The 22,085-nt window shown below is 42.2% G+C and overlaps 1 protein-coding gene and 1 long non-coding RNA gene across 8 annotated transcripts in view; one reads left to right on the top strand and one right to left on the bottom strand.

The window, feature by feature from the left end:
* Positions 1-4,202: 4,202 nt before the first annotated feature.
* On the bottom strand, positions 4,203-21,069 carry LOC134342308 (uncharacterized). Its single transcript, XR_010016994.1, has 3 exons — positions 20,938-21,069; positions 17,037-17,178; positions 4,203-16,299 (listed from the first exon to the last, which is right to left on the bottom strand). It is a non-coding gene; the product is annotated as an uncharacterized LOC134342308 (long non-coding RNA).
* Positions 19,478-22,085, top strand: part of adgrb3 (adhesion G protein-coupled receptor B3) — an 835,097-nt gene continuing 832,489 nt past the window's right edge. For 6 of the 7 annotated variants that reach the window (XM_063040268.1, XM_063040273.1, XM_063040274.1 and 3 more), the window contains exon 1: positions 19,478-19,939. The gene's annotated coding sequence lies outside the window, so the exon portion shown is untranslated. Of the gene's footprint in view, positions 19,940-21,129; positions 21,237-22,085 lie in introns of those variants that run through there. The other variant, XM_063040270.1, reaches the window with a different exon arrangement.

The raw sequence follows: 22,085 nt of genomic DNA on the forward strand, positions 1-22,085 counted from the left end.
ATGAGAACTCTAGAGGAGATACAAGCTTCAGTGGCTGAGATAGGAGAGACTGCACATACAACAATTGTTGCCTGGGTGCTTCACCAGTCGCAGCTTTGTGGGAGAATGGCAAAGAGAAAGCCAATATTGAAAAAAAAAACGCTCATGAAATCGCAGCTAGATTTTGCCAGACTCTGAAGTGAGATGGAAGAAGGTTCTACGGTCTGATGAAACTAAAATTGAGATTTTAGGCCAACAGACTAAATGCTACGTTTGGGGTAAGCCAAACACTACACATCATCAAAAACACACCACCTCTACCACGAAGCATGGTGATGGCTGCATCATGCTGTGGGGATGCTTCACTGCAGCAGGCCCTGGTGAAACTTGTGAATGTAGAGGGTAAAATGAATGCAGCAAAATACAGAGAATTCCTGAAGTAAAAGCTGATGCAGTCTGCAACAGAACTGTGACTTGGGAGAAGGTTGGTTTTCCAGCAAGACAATGACCCCAAGCATAAATCCAAAGCTACATTGGAATGGCTTAAAAACAACAGGGTTAGTGTCCTGGGGTGGCCAGGTCAGATTACAGACCTCAGTCCAATTGAGAATTTGTGTCTGGACTTGAAAGGGGTTTTTCCCTCGTGATCCCCATGCAATTTGACAGAGCGTGAGTAGTTTTGGAAAGAAGAATAGGGAAAAATTGCAGTGTCTGGATGTGTAAAGCTGATAGAGACCTATCCACACAGACTCAAGGCTGTAACTTCTGCCAAAGGTGCATTTACTAAATACTGACTTGAAGGGGTGAATATCTTTATAAAACACAAAACAATTGATTACATTTGTAATTAATCTAGATTACTTTGTAGAGATCTCTTTTCATTGATATGAAAGTCTTTTTCTGTTGATCAGCGTCAACAAAGACAAATTAATCCACTGTGATTCAATGTTGTAAAACAATAAAACATGAAAACTTCCAAGGGGGATGTATACTTTTTATAGGCACTGTATTTACAGTGTTATGTTGCATTAATCTAAAGGGGGAGGATGTGTATGTATGGATCAATTTCTTTTAGAGAAATGATACATCCCACCCCCTTGGCTCTACGTATTGATCTGTTGTCTGCACATGTGTTGTTGTCTACACATGTGCATTGTTCTCTCTCGCTCTCGTTGCAATGTGAATATACCAGTTAAAGCCACCTCTTGCATCTATGCTTTTATTTAATCGATTACGTAGTTGTACACAGATACAACAAATATAAATATCAAGAACTTGAGATGAAGACTCCTTGAAAGGTAGTCCATTGGTTGTGGGAAAATTTCGATGATGGGGCAAGTGAAGTTGAGTAATGTTATCCCCTTTGTTCAAGAGACTGATGATTGAGGGGTAATAACTGTTCCTAAACCTGGTGGTTCGAGTCCTAAGGTTCTCGTACTTTCTTCCTGACTGCAGCAGTTAGAAGAGACCATGACCTGGGTGCTGGGGGTCCCTGATGATGGATGCTGCTTTTGTGTGGCATGTAGGTGTGCTCAATGGTTGGGGGTGTTTTACCCATGATAGACTGGGCTGTATCCACTACTTTTTGTAGAATTTTCCATTCAAGGGCATTAGTGTTTCCATACTAAACTGTGATGCAGACAATCAGTCATTATACGGCAGTATCTCTACTTTCTGAGGAGCCTGTGGAAATATCATGCTGTATCTCTGCAAACTCCTAAGGAAGTAGAGTCACTGCTGTGCTTTCTTCATAATTGAACTTGGATGCTGGGCCCAGGACAGGTCCTTTGAAATAATAACATCTAAGATTTTAAAGTTGCTAATCCACTACACCTCTGATCCTCCAGTGAGGACTGGTTCATTGACTTCTGGATTCCTTCTCCTTAATTCTATAATCAGTTCCTTGGTCTTGCTAACATTGAGTGCAAGGTTGTTGTTATGACACCACTCAACCAGCTTTTCAATCTCCCTCTTACAAGCAGATTTGTCACCACCTTTCATTTGGTCCACAACTTGAAGATGGATTGAAGCTGTGCTTAGCCACACAGTCATGAGTATAAAGCAAGTAGAGCAGGGGGCTAAGCACACAGCCTTGTGGTGCACCTATGCTGATGTAGATCGTGGGTGAGATGTTACTGGGGTCTACAAGTCAGGAAAACTGGGATCCAAATGCACAAGGAGGTATTGCGGCCAAAGTCTTGGAGCTTATTGATTAGTTTTGAGGAGATAATGGTATTGACTTCTGTGCTCTAGTATATAAAGAGAATCCTAATGTATGCATCTTTGCTGTCCAGATGTTGCAGGGATGAGTAAAGTGCCAATGAGAAGGCATCTGTTGTGGTCCTATTGCTCTGGGAGCTTGCACCACGATCATTTGTGATCAGAACACCACAAAAGGAAATCAGGCAGAACTGGCATGTACTCATGTGCCTTCCAAGTCCATGAAAGGTAGATAAGGAAAGACAGTGGCCTGATCCTTATGATGAGGATCACTTACCTGAGGTGGACGCACCTGCTGAGGAATCCATATCCGCTCCAACACTTCCAGGAACCTACACCAGATCAGGTTGTTTATCTGTCCCACCACAGAGATATACTCCATAGCCTAATAGTTTAGGGCAAGTGATTAAAGAGGCAAAATAATCCTCTCACTTTTCCAGAGTCTACAGGTAGTCTATCCTGACCTTCATTAGATTTAGTGTTTTTTTTTAAAAAGAGTTCTAATGTTGAAAGCATTTCACAAAATGAGACTATCCTTAACAAAAAAGGAATTGGTGAAAAATAAAGAAGAAAACAAAGAGAATGAGAGACCGTTAAAAACAAAGAAAAAGACAGTAAAATGTTGGCAATTCTTGTTTACGTTTATGTAAGGTGCCTAAGTTATGTGCTATGGGTAAAATGAACTGAATCACTCAATTTCAGTGACTATAATTTCAATGCAGTTCTCTGGCCAAGAAGTAGATACGAAGTTGTTCTTTTTTATCCCAAGAAGGGGAGATGTTGTGGTAGTTACTAGTGTTATTCCAATGCCACTCTGTTAGTCTCTCCCACATGGAAGGAGTTCAGATACTGTACTAGCAACATTATCACTGGAGTTCAGTGGAATATCCTGCATGGGTTGGCATGCCGGTGTGCTCTGCACTAACTCTCAATATCAAACGCAACATGTAGCAGTTAGCACCCTGCTGTAAGATTGGGATTCAATTACCCCCATTATCTGTAAGGCGTTTGTATGTTCTCCCCGTGACCACGTGGATTTCCTTCGGGTGCTCTGGTTTCCACCCACATTCTAAAAATGTACTGTTAGGGTTAGTAAGTTCCTGGCATGCAATGTTAATGCCAAAAGTCTGGCAACACTTGCAACTACACAGCACAATCCTCACTGATTTGATTTGACACAAACAATACATTTCACTGTATGTTTTGATGTACATGTGACAAAGCTAATTTTATTAAAGAAATAGATATGTTATTTTATCTTGGAGTTAGTCTGTGCAGTAATTTATTGGACTGTTGGTGCAGAGTATCCAGTTGCTGGAGGCAGCTAAGTTCGTGGTGCTATAGTAAGACAGAAACATTGTTGTACCCTGACAAGAGTTCAGTAAGCAGCAAGCCATGCCACATAGAGTACTTAATTCTAAAATCTGGCACTAATAAACACCCATCCTTCAATGTTAAGGGCTCTTGGGCCCTTAGTGTTATTAATAACTCCTCCCATCCGTCCCACAATCTCTTTGAACCCCTACCATCAGCAAGGAGTTACCATAGTATTAGGTCATGGACAGTTAGGAAGGGATATAGTTTCTTCCCTGGACTGTGAGACTACTGAACTCCCTGCTACCATCCAGGTCTCATTATGTATGAAGCACAAGTAACATTACACTGTGTATATTTTAACTTGTGTTATAAATGCACCTTGTTATGTATTAATTTATTTGTGGTAACATCACCTTATGTGTTATGTGAATTATTTGTACTGTGTTGTGCTCCTTAATTCAGAGGAACATAGTTTCATTTGTCAGTGTATATGGGCATGTTTGAATGATAATAAACTTGAACTTGAACTTATTTTTCCTTTAAAATATTGGTATGTTATTTCCATTATACTTGGAAATAAGGTACAAAGAAACCAAAAAAAGAAGGAAATTATTATTTGCACCTATCATTCTGGAGAACACACTTGTAAACAACTGGGTTCTGGTGCCAGGCAAAGGGGTATTCACTGCATTAGTTATGATAATAAGTTACAAATACATTCTTCTGCAACAGATTGGGTTGAAAAGACTGCACAATCAGTGAAAAACAAACATGAATAAAATAGCCAGAGTACTTTCCAGGTTATCTTCCAAAATAAAATACAAAGAATATAATCAAACCAAAGCCTGCAAAATTCACTGATGCAGCTTTGAAGAGTATACCATACATACTTAAATGTCATATCCATGTAAACATGAATATACATGTGGATGCAAAATATCAGGACATGTATTAAATACACTCTTTGCATACATTTATCGATAACTATAATCATGTTGTCCTTTGCAGAGTTTTTAAGGGTCTGTAGTGAAGCAGACCAAATGGACATTTTATGTTATTTACCTTTGTTTTACTAACAATGCAATCGCATAATTTGGGTAGAATTTTCAAAATCTGATCATGCCATCTATTATACAGAGAATTAACATGCGCTTGTTCTCCAGTGCAGCACTGAATTTAGAATAACATGCATAGGTCAGTAAAAACCCTGACCCTGTTGTGTTACTGATAGTGCATTTGATCCTCTGATGTTAAATAACTCTGAGTAACACAATGAATGTCATATTTGTAGAGCTGTTTACTTGCAAAGGTTTCTCTATTTAGGTGAAACAACTAGCCATTTGAGTATCATGTTAGATCCATATACATATCTTTCAGCTCAGCATGTATTCACAAGTTATACTTCACATTTTAAGTACCTAACATTAAAGAAATCTGATTGCATGTTTACTTACATCTGTTAAGATTTTAATAATCTCAATTCTGCCTTTAGAATCACTATTTCCTATTATAAAACGCATTAACTATAAGAAATTGGAATGCTTATATTTTCACATTTGGATGGTTATAGTGCTTTTGCAATCATATTTGACTCTTACATTTTATCAGCCTGGCTACCCCTTATAGCAGATAGTTCCTTTAAATCCTATGGAAGTTTCATTAGTGTCTGAAAGTTGTTATGCTGGCTTTATTTCTTGTTATTGAAATCATATGGCACTGATCCATATTTATAAATATGAACTTGATATCAGTAAAATCAGCATGATGCCAGAAGCACTTAAACATTGACCACACAGATTACCACAGGTACAAAAACACATTGTGTAGCACTAGATTAATAATGTGAGTGCCAGGAAAAGCGGAAAGACTGGAAATGTACCACAAATCAGTTGTTGTCTGGAAAGTCGGGCAGGTTAGTGGATTAACCCAAACCATTCAGTCTGTGGGCACTGTGACTATTTCGTTACATGATTTTTGTATGGTTTATCATCATTTGTATATTTAACTGCGCATAAATGCATGACACAAATGCATACATATTTATTTGTTGAAGTAGTTCACTTAATTAAACCAAAATAAATCCATAAGCTTAATGTTGTCCAGGGACAGTTTACAAAGGGAATCGCATTTCTTTTTACAAAGAATGCAATTCCCTGCCCCCTGCAACTTCACTAGAAACCCACAGGAAAATCCCAACCATAGGATTGAGAGAAATAGTAGTTAAGGAAAGGATACACAATTTCACCTTGGCAGTTGTGGCAGGCATTGGATTAAAACAATCGGTCAGTTGTTTTCATGCTGTGGTGTAAAATGCATGATTAGAAATTAAAGGGAATAAAATAGTGAGAAATTTAAGACAGGCTGCCATCATATACAACTGCTCGTGGGGAATTTACTTAACCAGTTGCTAAAGTGCACAGCATATGTGGCATGGCAGATAGTACAGATGCCTCATAGCTTCAGTGATAGAAAATCAATCCTAACCTCCAGAGATATCTGTGTGGATTCTGTACATTCTACTTGTGACCATGTGAGATTCCCCAATGTTCTGCTTTCCTCTCAAACATGTGTGTTACCAAGTTAATCGGGTACAGTACTGACACAAGAACAATCCTGACCTCCAGAGCTGTCTGTGTGGAGTCTGTACGTTCTCCCTGTGACCATGTGGATTTCCCTGGAGTGCTTTGGTTTCATCAAAGGCTTTTGTTATTATGTTAATCGGTTATTGTAAAGTATCCATTCCGGAACTGGGAGGTAGGGGATCAGGATGGAATTATTGTACATGTGAGAAACAGTAGTTTACAGGGAAGTAAGAGGAAGAATATAATTGAGCCACAGAGAGCTGGCGGAATAAGTTCCTTCCCTCTCGTAAGAACACATGAAATAGGTCAGCCAATACCAAGTAGCAGGATGGCACGTGTGAACTGCTGGGCCCATAATGTAAAAAATGAGTACTTTCTCTTAAATACAAAAAAAAATAGCATTAATCTTTGCAACCTAGCTTCATATTTTAATCCTTCTGGCTCTTGTATCATCCTGACACCCCACCCCCACCAAGATTAAACCTTCTTCTATCCAAAGTTAATTACATTTTCCTGTCTTCTTCTACCATCCACTTCAACAATTTAATTTTGGAAATAAACAACATGATGCAGTTGATGCTAAACACTATTTTACTTACACTATTGATCTAATAGCTTCATCCGAGGTATTGCCTGCTCAAAGACGCATATCGGCTTGACGTGCAGACATGGACAGCGCGAAAATGAGTTCCAGATGACTGAATGTTTACTGCTTCACTACACCTAACAATCATCCATATCTATATAAAAATGTTTATTTGCCTGATAATAATAGCTCTAAATGGCATAGTAAAATAAAAATCAACTTATAATCTCTCTGTTGTTAAAAAGAATGTTGCTGGTGATGAAAACATGACATTACGATCAGAGGTTTGCAATTATGTCTGCAGTGTGGAGTATTAATGTTCACAGGATCACATCAGGAAGTCTGCAAGTTTCTCACCTAGCTGATTCTGAGAAAAGGCAGCAATTTTGTTAGTGCTTGTTAGAGTATTTTCCCTATTGCAATGATTGGAGGCCGTCAGTTTGAATTTTTTGGTATTAGAATTTACAACAGTGTGGCATCACAGATGCATTATCAAATGCATACAAATAAATATATGCATAAGCTGTTTAAAAGGATGATCGAAGTCTGATCTGACAGCCACAGGCTGAGTCATGCTCTGATCCCAAATAAGGATATGATCCCTTTAAGAAACTCCTTTCCAAAAGCAATAGCTCCAGAGATTGTAACCATTGCCTTTCTCCAGCAAAGTGTTCACAGAAAAATAGGAGACTGAAAGAGGCTGGATGAGTAGAAACAGTGAAGAGGGATGTGGAGAAATAGTTGGAGATTTGACTGCTTACAGACCATTGCACAGAAAGGAAAGTAGGTTCAGAGTGCCTGTAACTCTGTAACATCAGTTAATATGCACACCTTCATTAATGGACAATTTCAAAAATGGTTCACCTGTTTTTTTTTAATCCACTATAAATCATTTTGTAACTCAGTAGTTCAAAGTGACATTTCACCTCCACACAAGACATTTGGTCCTGATTAGATCCATTCATTATTTAACAAGCTCTGCTCAGCAGAAACCATGCATTCAATTACTATGGTAGCAACAGAGTTCAGTGAATTGTGTGCAACTTTGGGGCAGATTATAATCACAATTTCTTTTCCCGAATACTTGGAAGGTTGGACACAACTTGTAAAATTAGCAAAGATCTATAGTGTTTAGCATTTATAAAATAAGTCTATAGATCTGTATTTTACGAGGAAGGCTAGTGGGACTCGTTGGGAGCTTGCTATGCATTACTTGGCTGTTGTATTTTAAAACACACACACACAATTGAGCTTCTTTGACAGCCATCTAATTATTCTCATGCCCTTGCTCGTTCTCCTGCTCTTTCCCATTTCAAATAGTTCACCTTTCCCTTTAGTAGATTATTGTTAAATCTATTTCCACTAACTTTTCAGACAGTGTATTTCCTATCACAACAACCCTCTGTATAGATAAAATCTCCACATATCCCCTCCATCTCTGCTATCATTTTCTCATTACAACGTATCTAGGCCATCTGGTTACCAAGTTCCCTCAGTCCTATGTCACTCTATTGAAACACTTCATGAGTTTTGAGCACCTTTATTAAATCTGTCCTTAACATTTTCTATTTTAATGAAAATAACCCAGATCTTTTGACCTAAATGAAGTTTTTCATTATAGTCTCACAGATCTCCTCTGCACCCACTCTAAAAACTTAAACCCAAAATATTCTGCAGATGCTGAAAATCCAAAGCAATACACACAAAATGCTGGAGGAACTCTGCAATTCAGGCAACAACTATGGAGAGGAATAAATAGTCGATGTTTTGGGCTAAGACCCTTCAACAGGACTAAAACCTGTATAGTCTTCCAAAATGATGATGCCTATTATCTATTTGACAAATCTTCCAATGGATCTTTAACAGTGTTTCATAAAGATCCAGCTTAATTCAAAGCATTTCCACTCCTTGATAAAGTCAAGAAACCCATATTTGTTTTTAAGAGCATTTTTCAACTTGTCTTTCAGCTTCAGAGACTTGTACCAAAATGCACCATAGGCCCTGCTGGTCCTTAATCTCCTTTATCCCTTAAGAAGCCCTCTGTTGGCTGGGGTCGATCATGAATGTTGCATCCTAGCCATCTACATGGTACACAAGCCAGAGCAATACGATATGGAGAGCTAATTGTTGTCCATCTAGCAGGCTCCCCCTCTATGTGCGGCTAATGAATCCAAAACAAATGGCAGAGACCAATACAGTTTGGCACCAGTGGCACAGGAGTTGCCCCTCAGCTTTGAACTCAACACAGGGTTGCCTTAGAGATAAACTCCAGTTCTGGATTTTTCCTCGGAGTTTAATCCTGAAGCCTTCCCCATGAATGGGTGTAGCCACAAGCCAGCTGAGGTTTGAGATCAGAGCTTTCCTTCTCCTAGATGAGAGGTCAACCACAGTTGATTATCCCAATCTGCCTGAAGAAACTGGTTTTAATGCACCAGTAACCCATTTCCCCCCCTTCCTCTGTCAGTAGAAACAATTCCGCTGGGCCAGGTAGCTAAACCACACGTGAAGGCCAGGAAGAGGACTTGGTTGCCACAGGCTATTTGAAAAGCACAATTGGGAGCATTTAATATTTAGTGGAAGCTTATCCCCACTACCACTCCCAGCTATAACAACCTTAAGACCTTTATCCCTCAGAACAATACCAAGGTTATTACAAGAATAATAGTAACAAGATGGTGCCAACGACCAATGATGACATCTTGTAGACATCTCATTAAACTACTTCCACTTCTCTTTCTTTTAAATATGTTTCTTCTCGTGAACTGTAATTAATTGCAGTCTGTAACTTCTACTTTGATGATGTATTTTTGGACCAACTGTGCAATCTGAGGCTTTTGCTATCTCCTGGGGAATTTGGTGTGGGAGGATGAGAGCGAAGTGTGTGGCCAAGATTTCCCAATGGCAGAATGTGAACCCATGGTTGGCTCCGTCACTCCTCACCAATCAAAGCATTGAGCAAGATTAAAATCGATGAGGGTGAGAGTGGAAGACAAGCAGGTGTTCAGCACCCTCTGCCTACGTTTGACCGGTTTCCCTTTCCCTGTTGGCTGAGGAAGGTACTGGTTCAATCACCTCGGCATGGTTCGAGATTGTAGGACTACGGATTGATGCTTAATGTCCTCAGTGCTGAACGCATTTTTGGAGGATGCTGTGGTTCATTTACCATGTGTTTCTGGTTGCTCTTTATTTTGCTGTTTGAAAGATTTGATTGAGGCGCTTCAGTGTGGAACTGGCTCTGTGGCTGAAGCCTGCAGTCTTCGACACAGAATCAGAATCAGGTTTAATATCACTGGCATATGTTGTGAAATTTGTTGACTTTGCGGCAATAAGAACAAAGCATGACCGGGGTGATGGATCCTTAAAGATGGATGCTGACTTTTTGAGGAATTGTTCCTTCAACAGGTCCTGGATACTATGGAGGCTAAGTGATTATGATCGAGCTGACTGTGCTTACTTCAATCACCTGCAGTCCCCCTCTCTCCCCATACGAGACAGTGATGCAGCCAGTTAGAATGCTCTCCATGGTATAACTGTAGAAATTTTAGAGTATTTTAGCTGACATACTAAAACCTTCTCACACTTCTAATGAAATACAGCTGCTGTTGTGCCTTCTTTGCTGCTATATTGATATGTTGGGTCCAGGTTAGATCCTCAGAGATATTGACACTCAGGAACTTGAAATTGCTCACTCTCTCCACTTCTGATATGTCGATGAGGACTGGTATATGTTCCCTCATCTTACCCTTTCTGAAGTCCACAATCAGTTCTTAGGTCTTACTGGCATTGAGTGCAAGGTTGTTAGTGCGACAGCACTCCACTAGCTGATATATGTTGCTCCTGTACCCCCTTTTGTCACCAACTGAAATACTGCCAAAAATGGTTGTATTGAAAGCAAATTTATAGTTGGCATTTGAGCTGTACCTAGCCACACAGTCATGGGCATAGAGAAAGTAGAGCACTGGCTAAGCACACATCTCTGGGGTACGATAGTGTTGATTGTCAGTGTGGTGGAGATGTTATTTCCGATTGTCACAGATTGTGATATTCCGGTTAGGAAGTTGAGGATTCAGTTGCAGAGGGAGGTACAGAGGCCCAGGTTCTAGAGCTTTCCAATCAGAACTGTAGGAACGATGGTGTTAAATGCTGGGCTGTAGTCAACAAACAGCATCCTGACATAGGTTTTTGTATTGTCAAGGTGGTCCAAGGCTGTATAAAAAGCTAGTGAGATCATGTCTGCTGTAGACCTATTGTGCCGATAGGCGAATTGCAGCTGGTCCAAGTCCTTGCTGAGACAGAAGTTAATTCTAAACATAACCAACTTCTCAAAGCACTTCATCACAGTAGATGTGAGTGCTACTGGACAATAGTCATTAAGGCAGCTCACCTTGCTTGTCTTTGGCACTGGTATAATTGTTGCTCTTTTGAAGTTGGTGGGAACTTCTAACTGTAGCAATGAGTGATTGAAAATGCCTTTGAACATCCCTGCCAGTTGATTGACACTGGTTGTCGGAGCCCTACCAGGTACTCCATCAGGGCCTGTCACTTACAAGGGTTGAAAGACTGCCTGACGTCAGCGTCTAACACAGAGATCACAGGATCACCAGGTGCTGCGGGTATCCTCATAGCTGTAATTTTATTCTCCCAGGGCTTGAAGCATCATTGCCATTCATGATGTTAGGCTTCAATCTGTAGGCAGTAGTAGCCTGCAAACTCTGCCAGAGTTGGCGTGCCTCTGATTTGACCTTCAACGTTACTCGGAATTGTTCCTTAGTTCCTGAAATAGCCCTCTGCAAGTCGTACCTGGTTTTCTTGTACAGACCTAGGTCGCCAGGTTTGAATGCCACAAATCTAGTCCTTGGCAGACTACGAACCTCCTGGTTCAGCCATGACTTTTGATTTGGGTAAGTACCGTAAGTACTCGTAGGCACAGAGGTTTCAATGAAGTTGGTGACAGCTGTAGCGTACTCATTCAAACTCGAAGATGAATCCCTGAACACAGTCCAGTTCACCAATTCAAAGTAGTCCTGTAAGCATTCCTGTGCCTCCCTTGTCCATACCTTCTTGGTCCTCGCTGCTGGTGCCACAGTCTTCAGACTCTGCCTGGACTCAAGGAGTAGAAGTACAGCCAGATGATCAGACATTCTGAAATGTGGGCATGGAAGAGCACGGTAAGCACTCTCGATGGTGGTGTAACAGTGGTCCAATGTGTTGGTTCCTCTGTTAAGTACAAGTGATTTGTTGGTAGAGCATAAGACCATTCAGCCCTTCGAGTCTGCTCTGCCATTCCATCATGGCTGATCCCAGATCCCACTCAAACCCATACAGCTGTCTTCTTGCCATATCTTTTGCCCTGATCAATCAGGAAACAATCCACTTCCGCCTTAAATATACCCACGGATTTGGCCTCCACGGCAGTCTGTGGCAGAGCATTCCATAGATTTACTACTCTCTGGCTAAAAAAATTCCTCCTTAACTCTGTTCTAAAGGATCATCCTCAATTTTGAGGCTGTGTTCCTCTAGTTCTGGATACCCCCATCACAGGAATCATCCTCTCCACATCCACTGTATCTAGTCCTTTCAATATTCGGTAGGTTTCAGTGAGATCCCCCCGCAGTCTTCTAAATTCCAGTGAGTACGGGCCCAAAGCTGCCAAACACTCCTCATATGTTAACTCCTTCATTCCCAGAACCATTCTCGTGAACCTCCTCTGGACTCTCTCCAATGACACTTGCTTTCTGAGACATGGGGTCCAAAACTGTTAACAAAACCGTAAGTGTGGCCTGACTAGTGTCTTATAAAGTCTCAGCATTATTTCCTCGCTTTTATACTCTATTCCCCTTGAAATAAATGTCAACATTGCATTTACCTTCTTTACCACAGACTCAACCCGTAAATTAACCTTCTGGGAGTCTTGTGTGAGGACTCTCTGCACCTCCGATGTTTGAAATTTCTCTCCATTTAGGTAATAATCCACACTATTCTTCCTTTCACCAAAATGCATTATCATACATTTCCCAACACATATTCCATCTGACACTTCTTTGCCCATTCTTCCAATTTATCCAAGTCCTGCTGCAATCACATTGCTTCCTCAACACTACCTACCCCTCCACCTATCTTCATATCATTCACAATCTTTGCCACAAAGCCATAAATTCCATTATGTAAATCATTGACAAACAATGTGAAAAGCAGCAGTCCCAATACTGACCCCTGAGGACAACACTAGTCACAGACAACCAACCAGAAAAGATCTTATTCTCACTCACTACCTCCTGCCTGTCAGCCATTCCGCTATCCATGCCAGTATCTTCCTGTAATGCCACAGGATTTTATCTTGTTAAGCAGCCTCATGTGTGGCACCTTATCAAACTTCTGAAAATCCAAGTAAATGGCATCCACTACCTCTCCTTTATCCACACTGCTTGTTACTCCCTCAAAGAACTCTGGCAGATTTTTTTAGGCAAGTTTTCCCTTGACAGAAACCACACTGTCTTTGAATAATTTTATCATGGTCTCCAAGTACCTTGAAACCTTATCTTTAATAATAGACTCCAACACTTTCCCAACCACTGAGGTCAGTCTAACTGGCCTATAATTTCCTTTCTTTTGCTTTCCTCCCGTCTTAAAGAATGGAGTAACAGTTGCAATATTCCAGTCCTCCAGGACCATGACAAAATCAAGAGATTCTTGAAAGATCATGACCAATGCATCCGTTATCTCTTCAGCTACCTCTGGAATGTAGTCAATTTGGCCCAGGTGACATATCCACTTTAAGACCTTTAAGTTTGCCCAGCACTTTTTCCTTTGCCATAGCAATGGCACTCACTCCTGCTCCCTGACACTCATGGACCTCTGGTATACTGCTAGTGTCTTCCACAGAAGACAAATGCAAAGTACCCATTAAGTTCATCTGCCTTTTCTTTATCCCCCATTACTACGTCACCAGCATCATTCTCCAGTCATCCAGTATCAATTCTCACCTCTTTATATAACTGAAAAGTACTTTTGCTATCCTACTTTATACTTAGGGCAATTCTGTCCTTATATTTAATCTTTTCCCCTCTTATAGCTTTTTAGTTGCCTTTTGTTGGACCTTAAAAGCTTCACAATCATCCAACTTTCCACTTTATTTTCCTACCTTATATGCCCTTTGCTTAGCTTTTATGCAGTCCTTAACTTCCTTTGTCAGCCACCATTGCCTACCCCTTCCATTTGAGAACTTCTTCCATTGTGGGACATATCTATCCTGTGCCTTGTGAACTATTCTTAGAAACTTCAGCATCTCTGCTGGGCCATCATTCCTGCCATTATCATCCTCCAGTCTGCCTGGGCAAGCTCCTCTCTCATGCCTCCATAATTCCCTTTATTCCATTGTGATTCTGATAGATGTGAGTTATTCTTCTCCCTTTCAAATTACGATATGAATTCAATCATATTATGATCACTGCCTCCTAAGGGTTCCTTTATGTTAAGCTCCCTAATAAGATCTGGGTTATTATGCAACACCCAATCTAAGATAGCCTTTCCCTGAGGCGGCTCAAACACAAGCTGTTCTAAAAAGCCATTTTGTAGGCATTCAACAAATTTCCTCTCTTGCGATCCGACACCAAACTGTTTTTCCCAATCCCCTTGCATATTGAAGTCCCCCAATACAATTGTGTCATTACCCTTATTACATGCCCTTTCCAGCTCCTTTTACAATCACAACCCCACATCTTGGCCACTATTTGGAGGCCTATATATGATTCCCATAATGTTTTTTTTTAACCTTGCAATCTCTTAACTCCACCCACAAAGATTCAACACTCAACATCCTATGTCACCTCTTTCTAAAGATATAATTCCATCTCTTACCAACAGAGACACAACACCGCCTATATGATACAAAGTATATCCTTTGACGTTAAGCTCCTAACTATGGCCTTCTTTCAGCCATGACTCAGTGCTGTCCACAATGTCATACTGACCAATCGCTAATTGTGCCAGGAGTTCGTCCACCTTATTCTGAATGCTGTACTTACTTAAATAGAGCACCTTCAGTCCTATATTTTTTGCCCTTTTGAATTTTGCCTCTGTGGTATAATTTAACTATTTGCTCTGTCTGCATTTGTACCCAATCATTGGCTTGTCCTTCCTTACATTCATGTTACACCGATCATCTACTTGTAAACCTGCTGGCTCATCCTCAGCTCTATCATACTGTTTCCCATCCCCCGACAAATTAGTTTAAACCACTTCCAACAGCTCTAGTAAACCTGCCCACAAGAATACTGTATTCAAATGCAACCCGTTCCTTTTGTACAGGTCCCACCTGCCCCAGAAAAGGTCCCAATTATCCAGAAATCTAAATCCCTGCCCCCTGTTCCAATTCTTAAGCCATACATTTATCTGCCACCTCATTCTATTCCTATCTTTACTGTCATGTAGCACAGGCAGTAATCCCGAGATTAGTAGCCTTGAGGTCCTGCTTCTCAGTTTCCTTCCTAACTCCCTATATTCTTTTTTTTCAGGGCCTCCTCCCTTTACCTTCCTATGTCATTGGTACCAATACAGTATGTACCACAACTTCCGGCTGTCATCATCCCTTTTCAGGATATTGTGGACATGTCCAGAAACATCTCAGACCCTGGCATCTGGGAGGCAAACCACCATCTCTGTTTCCCTTTTGCCTATCTGTCCCCCTGACTATAGGGTCCCCTATAACTGCTGCCATCCTCTTTAGAACCCTACCCTTCTGTGCCACTGGGGCAGACTCAATGCCAGAGGCACCGCCACTATTGCTTCCCCCCGGTACCTCATCCCCCTCAACAGTACTCAAAATGGAGTACTTATTGTTAAGGGGGACAGCTACAGGGGTGCTCTCCACTATTTGGTAATAATTAGTTAGAGACTTTTGAAGTTGGCCTGGTTAAAATCCCCCAAAATGATGTGGTAGGCATCAGGATGTTGTTGTTTGTTGATAACATCATTCAGTTTGTCTAGAGCATGTTTTACACTGGCCTGAGGCGGGATGTACACTGCTACCAAGATGATGGCTGAAGTCTCCCAAGGCAGATAAAATGGACAGCACTTGATCATGAGGTGTTCCAGGTCAAGTGAACAGACTGGGACAGACACAGTGCTAAACTGAACTGATTTGGCAGCTGTGGCTCCTGGACCATTTTAGGGAGTCTGCAGTTATTTGTTTGTTTGTTTGTTTGTTTATTTATTTATTTATTGGGATACAGCATGGAATAAGCCCTTCCAGCCCTTTGAGCCACGTCACCCAGCAATCCCCTGATTTAATCTGAGCCTAATCATGGGACAATTTACAATGATCAATGAACCTATCAACCGGTACGTCTTTGAACTCTGGAAGAAAAGCACAGTACCTGGAAGAAATCCACGCGGTCACAAGGAGAACATGCAAACTCTTTAAAGGCAGTGGCGGGAATTGAATCTGGGTCACCGGTGCTGTAAAGCATTGTGCTAACCAGTATGCTACTGTCCTTCCCTCTGTATGTTATTTACTCGCTTTTTGCTGTTTGTGCGATTTGTTCTTCTTTTTCTCATGTTGGATGTTTGATGTTTACTTTAAATGGCTTCCATTGTGTTTCTTTGTTTCATGACTGCCTGTGGGAGAATAAATATGGGTTATATACTGAATACATACTTTCATAATAAATGTACTTTGAAACTGTTAAAACTTTGAAACTTGGTAATTGACCTTCAGGTTTGATGTTGCCTATATTGGTTTCAGACCTTGATCCTCCTAGATGTGTACCAGTGTAGATCTCCACAGAAAGAATATTCTGCTTCACAGATAGCAGAAGTGAATGTAATGTACTGCCAATTAAACCCAATTTTTTAAAAATAACTGCTTAACAGTTTTACATAAACACTATTAATGAACATTGCAGTTTTTGCAACAGAGAAATGGCTTATCAGCTTCCAAGAAAGTGTTAGATGGTTGTTATCAGGGGCCAGATCTGATTGCTTGCTTTTCTTCTCACTCCTTTTAACAACATAATATCGAACAAAGGCCTCACCTCAAATTACCATTCATAAAGAAATTGTGGGCACTTTATACCTTGTTTCAGAGTTTTAAAAAAATGAAATATTCAACCCACTTTTTCATTAAAATTGAGGCAAATGTGATCATAATTTCTTGACAATGATAAATATGATCTAAAGGAGGTGAAGAATGAAGCTGCACACAGAGGCATTTGCTCGGGTTGATACTGCAGCACTTATGCCAGTCCCACCACAATATAGACAAGAGGCGACCGAAGTAGAACACAATTTCAAACTCAAAATTGGTTCAGTCATCATGAGCATGATTTGATTGAAGGGGACAGGAATTTATGTACCTTTGCTCCAGCATCCCCTGAAAGTCCAAATGTTAGGGACAGATAAAGAGGCAAGAAGAAAACAGTTTGCACTTGGAACTAATGGCTGAGATGCCTTCATGGGGATGAGGCGAACTTCAAATCACATGCAGATGATGGAAATCTGAAATAAAAGCGAAAAAAAATGCTGAAAAGATTTAGCAGGTTAGGCAGCATTCATGGACATGGAAATATAACTCAGTGTTTCAGGTGCTAGATTTTGACGAACGGTCTTCTGGCTGAATCATTCACACTCTTTCTCTTTCTACACATGCTCCCAGTCTGCTGAACGTTTCTACAAATTCCGTCTGCATGTGATGAACTTGGACGGGAAGAGTACAACGGGAACATAAATCTGTGAGGTGAATGCTAGACATTTCCTCGCCATATAGGCAGAGTTAATTGTTAACTACTAATCTATTATTCTATTGAAATATATAAATCCTCTTGTCCACAAAGACCACATAAGCGATGACGTTTGAAGCCTCATAAAGTGGGGATATTAAGGGTAATATATGCTGAAGAAAATGGGGGAGAAGTTTAATGTAAAAACACTCACCATGGGGAGATTTTCGTTAACCGGAAGGCCTGGTGTGTGACACACTGGGTATGAACTGCAATCTACGCTACCGTTTTGCCTGACAGTTAATAGCGGTATGACCCTTGACACCGAGAAACAACTAGAACAATTTAAAGCGAGGTCCCATGAGCCAATAGCCCTGTCCCCGACCCTCGTCGCGGTGTGTGTGTGTGTGTGTGAGAGAGAGAGAGAGAGAGAGGACGAACGAACTTTGGAGATGCTTTCTCAAAGCGTGTCCTCTTTTTGAATAATTTTCAGACTTCACGTGCCTGAAGCTGCATGATCTGATCAGAATGAAAACAAAACTGAAAAGGTGCTAGGAAGGAAGGCGAGAGCAGAGGGAAGCAAAAGACGGCTTGCGCAACCCTAAACATGATTCAGAAGCCAAGGGAAGACTGGAGACCAGAGTGACTGTGGCTTAACAGTTGACTTTACCAGGATTACTGTCAAGGCTCGTACCTTGTGATGTCTGGGAACTGATTCCAGTTGCTGCTGCGGCCGCTTAATTTGCGAAAAGACTGGAAGCTTCGCCCTGGCGACTAAAAGCGGCAACTCCCCAGCGGGCAAAGTACTTTACGTGGTCCCCGCGAACAGAACAGACCCGACCCTATAAGACAGTCCTTTGCACCTCCTCTCGCCCCCCCCCCACACCAATGCCACACCGCTCACAGGCAAAATCAATCCGTGACCACATTCCCATTAATCTCCCTGTGAGCCGATCAAAGATTCGCGTCAGTTCCCAAGCCCGCTGCCGGGCACCTGTCAGTCACCCTTTATATATATATTTACACTCGACGGACCGGTCCTCGGACTTTAATCGTCGACTCCAAAGGAAATACCTGACGTGTCTGAGGGCCGTGGACGGGGTATCTTAGCACAAGCAGGGGCAACGCTGTCTCTCTTCCAATATCTCTGCGCTAATATTTGTGTCACCCTGTTCCTGAAAACATTCCGCGTGCCAGCCGCATTTGGAAGGAGCGGAGTGCGTCTCGTAACCCAGCCCCGTTCGGCCGCCCGCCCGCCCGCCGAACAGCACTGAACGCACGGGCACGGTGGCTGGGCGCCGAATCTCTCTGCCACTTTTTCAGGATGGTTGTTGTCAATCCCATCAACGCAGATGGTACGATTATCTGAAGCTCCAACACTCTCTCCCCCCCCCCAATATTTATCAACATTTCTCTCGTGACTTCCGCTCCTGTCATGATCAAAGGGTCCATTCTCGCCCACCCCATGCCACCGCTGCACCATGTTCAACTTCCTCAGCCTCGCCGATGGTGAAATCCGGCAGGCCCGCTCTCACTGAACACTCTGCCTTTAACCCTGCTCCCCTTGTCGCCCTCGGATCTTTTCAGCGACAACAGTCAGCTTCCGAATCCTTTTCTAACCCCAGGCACGTCTGTCCGGCTCCCTGAAAGTTGTGGTCCAGCACCACTCACCATTACGTACCCCGCACAAGCAACCGTCCCCCCACCCCCGCCACCCCCAGCCCGTCCCCGAGGACCCGGCCACCGGAGATTTGCCGCTGAGCCGACCGACAGGACCTCCAACTGAAAAAAAAATCTCAACAAATTTCTGGAGGAATTGACACATGGCAGAGGAGGGGGGACATTTATTTTGTGTGGCACCACCCTCACCCCTCCCCGAACCTGCTGGCTCAGGGCCCGCAACTGTCTGCAGGCTCCGAAAGCGGTGTAGAAAGCTCTTCGAGACACGCTCGCACACGTTAATACGGCTCTGATCCGACCGAGTGTGACGTGCGAACGCAGCCGCATCCCGGATCCAGCTCTCCTCTCCTCTCTTTCTCTCTCTGTACTGTACCAGTCTCCGCCACTCTTAACATATTTCCACCCGCCACTCCCCCGCCCCCTCCTCTTCACCAGCCAAGGATTTTTTTCCACCATGTCATCTCGGGAGAGTCCGCCAGTGATCTGAATCTATTTCCGCAGCGAGCGAAGATCTCAGCCGCCTCCTCTCGATTCCTTTTTATTATTATAATTTAGCAATCTTGTGTTCTCTCCCCAACATAATCCGCTTCTCAAATCAGAGAGAGAAAAAAATCCTGCTACTCCATCGGACTGGGCTTTTAACGGTTCTACTTGCGAGAAAGCGAGAGGGAGAAAAAAATCCCCGTACAGATGCATTCTGGAGTTTAATGGCTTTCGGAAGAACCGGTTCCAATTGTTGATTGTTCTCTTTTAGGGGTAAAATGGGAAGAGTTAGATTCGAGGAAAGGAAATCTTCCCACTCTACACTGGGCATATGTGCTAGCATTGTGAAGAAGTAGGCACAGTTTTCGGATTGTAAGGTAAGGAGCAAGCCGCTTGTTCTTTCTCGCTCTTTAGCGTCAGATCTCAGCACGGGTCCTGTGCGTTTATATAGCCGATATCAGCTTCAGTGGGCGACAGCTTTATATCTTGGCCAATTAGCCGGGCTCTTCTCGGTAACTGTCCCTTTCATACATTTTCTTTAAAAGTAAACGCCCGTAACAGAACTGATCCAGGCATATTTAAACAATTAAGTTGTCCTGAGCGGGATGGCGGGTGGGAAATGTTAGGATGAGAAACGTGTTTGTGGAGGAAGTTGAGATGGAAGTGAGCCAATGCGAGAGTCTCAGCATCCAGAACAACTTGTGCAGACAGCGGGGCTCTGGCGCCGACTATGTCTTACACCGCTGCTGCTATTAAAACATAAACTTGTGGGAACGGCTTCATTGGATGCTTGAGCTTCTGTTTTCAAATAATTGTCCAAATACAGAAATCTCTCTGAGGCTTTAATTGGCTGTACCTGGACAATGTGTGGACATTCATCGAACGCGTTACAGGACAAGTTTCCTGTGTGGGTGGGAGGATAAAAGGATTGGTTTTAGTTTGAGGTGAAAATTGCGGATGGTTCCCCCTTTCGCTCCCGCTTGGCACCCTACAGTGAGCTCCGTTGGATAATGCAGAGTGTAGACGCGGTTGCGAAGCTGCTGTACCATCCCCTGTTCGACCCGGCGGTGACTCACGGACAGGCTGCAGCTCTGCATCACATCTAGTTAGAAGTTGGGCGCTAAACCACGAACCCTGCAAAACGGCGTTCAACGAGGTGTCCCATTGCATGGAGCCAAGGACGCATTACTCGAGGGTTCCTGAGGCAAACCCAGAATTTCTTTAAAACAGAAGTGACATTTTAATTAGATGCATTTGAACTTTTGTCACCTAATGCAGAGCTAAAATGAACAAAGGAGGACAAACCGGGGCGTAAGGATTTATATCAGTATATTAAGCTCTGTAAAAAACAGTAGTATGTTATTGAATTTCTTACTGTAAGCCGTTAAACTCCAGCACCACAGACTCGTACTGTGTCCCCATAGTCAGTTCTTCGCACCTGCTTTAAGTCAAGACTGCATTCACATCGCTGAGATTCAATCGATGCTAACAGGTTTAATACACGAACTGTTAATTTAGGCGGATAGGGAGGCATATTGCGATCATCTTGGAGTTTTTTTAAGCATTCCTGAAACACAATGCCATTCCCATTACAAGACAAACGTTTTTTTTTGTTTACAATGCCCACTGTAACCCCGACCCCGGAACGCGTCTTCAATTCAATCCTCAGTTCAGGTAGGATGCTCTGGGCCTCCCGTCTCATTTCATATTCAGGAAGATGCGCATTGTTTACACATTATGGGTCCCACTGGATGACGTGAATCGGAATAATAAAGACTTATCACTGAAAGAATATAAAGTTCATCCTGACGCATTGCAAAGTACCTCACAGAACCGAAAGCCATGGGGTTAACTTTAAAGGAAGAATTGTGTGGGAAATATACGCAGCCAAGACGGACTGTGAAAGGTTCAAACAGCCTGAGAGGGTATCTCAACTACAAGCCTTCGTGCTAAGCACTACATTTAAAATGCTGACTAATTTATCCAACTTTTAGGCGTCTAAAAACCTGGTTCATACATTGAAGACACTTATGAGCTTTAATACCCATTGTAAAAGTAAGAACCCAGCACGGGTATCTCAGGAATAGCCGACACAATATCTTCATGATATTGTGGACGTGCAGGGAATATTTTACATAATGGACACGGGGAAAATCGCGAATGTACCGTGTTTTAAAACATTTAAAAAGTATATTACTAGTACTTGAGGAAATTGTCTAAAAATTAAATTATAAAATACATAAAACAAAAAAGGAGGATTTGTTTCAAACCAGCACAACCTTACAGTTGGAGCCATCTTCTTGACAATTTTTTGGATCCGGGATGCCTTTCTAAAGCAACCCGCGCATCAATGCCTGCATGCTGATTCTTATGCATTGCGTTTTCAGAGTTCAATGCAGTGGGAAAGTCCTGCCACCGATAACCGACGGCAAAGCCGATCTGTGCGACACTGGAGATTTAATATTTCCTTTAAGTTGCAGAAATGAAAGTTTATATATTTAGTAGAGCTGCCGTTGTCGTATC

This window comes from Mobula hypostoma, chromosome 2 (genome assembly GCF_963921235.1).
Source record: "Mobula hypostoma chromosome 2, sMobHyp1.1, whole genome shotgun sequence".
Lineage (NCBI taxonomy): Eukaryota > Metazoa > Chordata > Chondrichthyes > Myliobatiformes > Myliobatidae > Mobula > Mobula hypostoma.